This window comes from Aplysia californica, unplaced genomic scaffold (genome assembly GCF_000002075.1).
Source record: "Aplysia californica isolate F4 #8 unplaced genomic scaffold, AplCal3.0 scaffold00666, whole genome shotgun sequence".
In the NCBI taxonomy this organism is placed as follows: Eukaryota; Metazoa; Mollusca; class Gastropoda; order Aplysiida; family Aplysiidae; genus Aplysia; species Aplysia californica.
In genome coordinates this window covers 268,103-271,260 of record NW_004797936.1, presented here as the reverse complement: position 1 = coordinate 271,260, position 3,158 = coordinate 268,103, and positions in this window count along the sequence as shown.

Below are 3,158 nucleotides of genomic sequence, written 5' to 3'. Positions count from 1 at the left end.
TCTCTCTCTCTCTCTCTCTCTCTCTCCCTCTCCCCCTGCTGTCCGTACTGTATAATGATATTATAATCAATGTATGATTGAGGAAGTTCTTCTTTATGTGGTTGAACTGTTTTGTTCTTGTTAATGTGATTTTAAAAAATGAGTAGGCCTGTTTCTTTTATAGCGATCATGTCGAGATCATCGATGTATAGCGCTCAGAGCTTATACAGTAGAACATGACTACAGCGGCATCCGCTACAGCGGGACCTTATCAGAATCCCCCCTTTTTTCTATGTAAACTCAATAACCTGTGCTCGAGTTTCGCGGGGCAAGGAAAGACCCGAACTCGGATACAACGGGAGAGATCGAGCGAGCTCTAGCTGGGGAGGGGGTTGGGGAGTTGTGTAGGTGGGCTCCAAACAGGCAGTCAGCGGTGCGGTGTTGTGATTGGCCAGTCCAGTGATGAGTGAGGTGGGGCAGGCGGCTGAGAGAGAATGCAGAGAGACGCTTACGTGAGCCACTCCTAAAGTGATGTGCCGTTGTCACAGAATTCTACACTAAGTGTAGAATTCTGTGGCCGTTGTTTAATTAGACGCTCAGTAAAAAGTAAGAGAGCGCATAGGCCATAGCCTAGTCTAGGCCTTCTCAGGCTTAGGCTAGGCCAAAAAGTAAAAGAAGAAGAGAGCTTGAATTGGGATCGTTGATGCTCATAGGCATACGCACGGATCCGGATCCATTCACCAGCTCTACAGTAGGCCTACCGTTAAGATAGACAACACAAGTAACGAGAACGAACAAAAGATGGCTTCCACCAAAATTAAAAGGAATTGCTTCTCACTCGAAAGGTCGAGATAATCAACGAAGTTGACAAGAAAAGGAAGACTAATCTAAAGCGCAGATTTTATTGATATGGAAAGGGGGGTAATAATGTAGATTTTTAGAACATTTCCAGTAATTTCCCCTTTGCTTTCCTTTTGTGGCTTTGTGGGCACTCGTCGACAGCGGGACTTTTCTTCTAGAACCATAAGTCCCACTATAGCCTTTTTCTACTGTACTCGTACACGCATTTATAATATGGGATAGAGTGTTAGATAAATGCAATCTATTACATTTAAATATGTGCATTTATATTTGTGCATTTATATTTATATTTATGCCCCCTCCCCCACACATATTATATATATATATATATATATATATATATATATATATATATATATATATATATATATATATATATATATATATATATATATATGGGGGCTCTGTGGTCCTGTAAGGTGTCTGCCTCTCATTCAATAGGTCGCGAGTTTGAATACGGATAGTGACGGACAAATTTTATTCTTTAAAATTGTCTCCTTTCGCCTCCTTTATCCTGCTCTCAAGCAACGTTTTGTCGTCTGCTTTCGTCTCCACTTTCTGCCCCCACACCATCCACTCTTTGCCCCTCCTCTGGTCTCTTGACTCTTTCTGTAGTCTTTCTACTGCTACTCCTTGGCTCCTTAAACTGCTGTCTTTCAGCCACACCTCTGATCTTAAGGCAGACAAGATCTGTAATACCTAGCCCTCTTGGATAGCCTCCATCATCATCTTCATCATTGCCTTTCTCACCCTGCATGCACCAGGGACAAACACTTTAAAATTCCACTTTCTCTATTTTGGACTAGCCTCTTGATGTTATTCCATGTCTTCCCACTTTTCTGTACTTCAGTTTCTGTGATTCTTCTCCAGGTTCCACGTGGTTTTCCTCTTATTGATATTTTACCCTGGGATTCCAATAAACCCTTATTCTTTGTTATGCAGCAGCCCGACTTCCTGAGAGTATGTCCAATCCATTGCCACCGCCTTCTTCCTACCTCATCTCTGACTGGGATCTGTTTTGTTTTCGTTAACACATAAATATAAATACATCCTCGTTTGGTGACCCTGTATGTCCACCTGATCCAGTTACTTTCTCAGGAACTTGTTCAAGAAAACCTGGGTCCTCTTTACGCGAGTCTTAGATGCGTTCCATGTCTCACATCCATACAACAGGAATGACATCGCATTTGAAAAAACATTCTCAGCTTTGTTCGAAGTGAAATATCCTTAGTCAAAGATCCTATTCAAAGATCTCGGATATAAGCCTGGCCTAATAGCGAAAAATCTTGGAGGTCCCGTGTGTAAGTTGCGCACGTTAAAGATCCCTGTAGATCTAGTCCAAAATCGATAGGAGTAGCGCCTATATATAGGCTTTGGCCGCTACCCGGGCAAAATTCAAAATCTCCTACAAACTGAAAATGTTTAGTGAGCCTCGTGCGCCAATGGCCTTTAATGCAGTTGCGAGCGCCGTAAAACACTTACCAAAGTAATTGAAAAAAAAAAAAAGATACAGATCTATGTCTATATGATCGTGGCATATAGTCTTAAGGCCTGCTAGATTCGTTTATTTTTTTCCTCCGTTGTATGATAACCCCCTTTAGATGGACATAGCCAACATGCATTTACTCAATTCGAATTAAATCAATAATATCGATAAAGTTTTGAAAAATACGCCTGTAATATATATTGTTTCGGAGATTTATCTGCTAGGAGACAAGATTTAAAAGAATACAAACGCACTTACTATACCAATAAATTGTATACCTAGGTCTAAAATAAACCTGTGTTATGAGGACTTTTAACTGAGAAATTTGGAAGCTTCTTTTAACTCTATGCGTTATAGCAAAAATGATTTGACTTGGGTTATAACAATACAATAAATAGTTATTAAAAGGGAAAATATGACAGGAGTACATTATGACATCAAGATAGATGATGCTGAGCCATAGATTTGTGCTGAGTGCTGAGTGCTAGCAAAGATAGTACAAGACAAGATGGGTCACTCAGCCTAAAAAGTGTCCGCAGGAAGTATGCTCTTTGCTTCAGATGGCGCTGCAGTCTGTTTTGAAGCTCTCTTTCGTTTTTCCAGAAGAAGAATAGGAATAGCACCTCCTTGCGTGCGCAGATCGACTGCTGTTCATCAGCAGTTCGAGTTCGTTCAGTGCAGAGTTTTAGGTTATTTATACTTTAATGACCTCTCGCCTTTCATTCTAAAGTCAAATTAAACGAAGAAAACAATCACCCTTTCCTCCGGAAGAGGTTTTTTGTCAGCGTAACCATTTTTAAAAAGCGTTCTTCCGAAATTTATCCCAAAACTT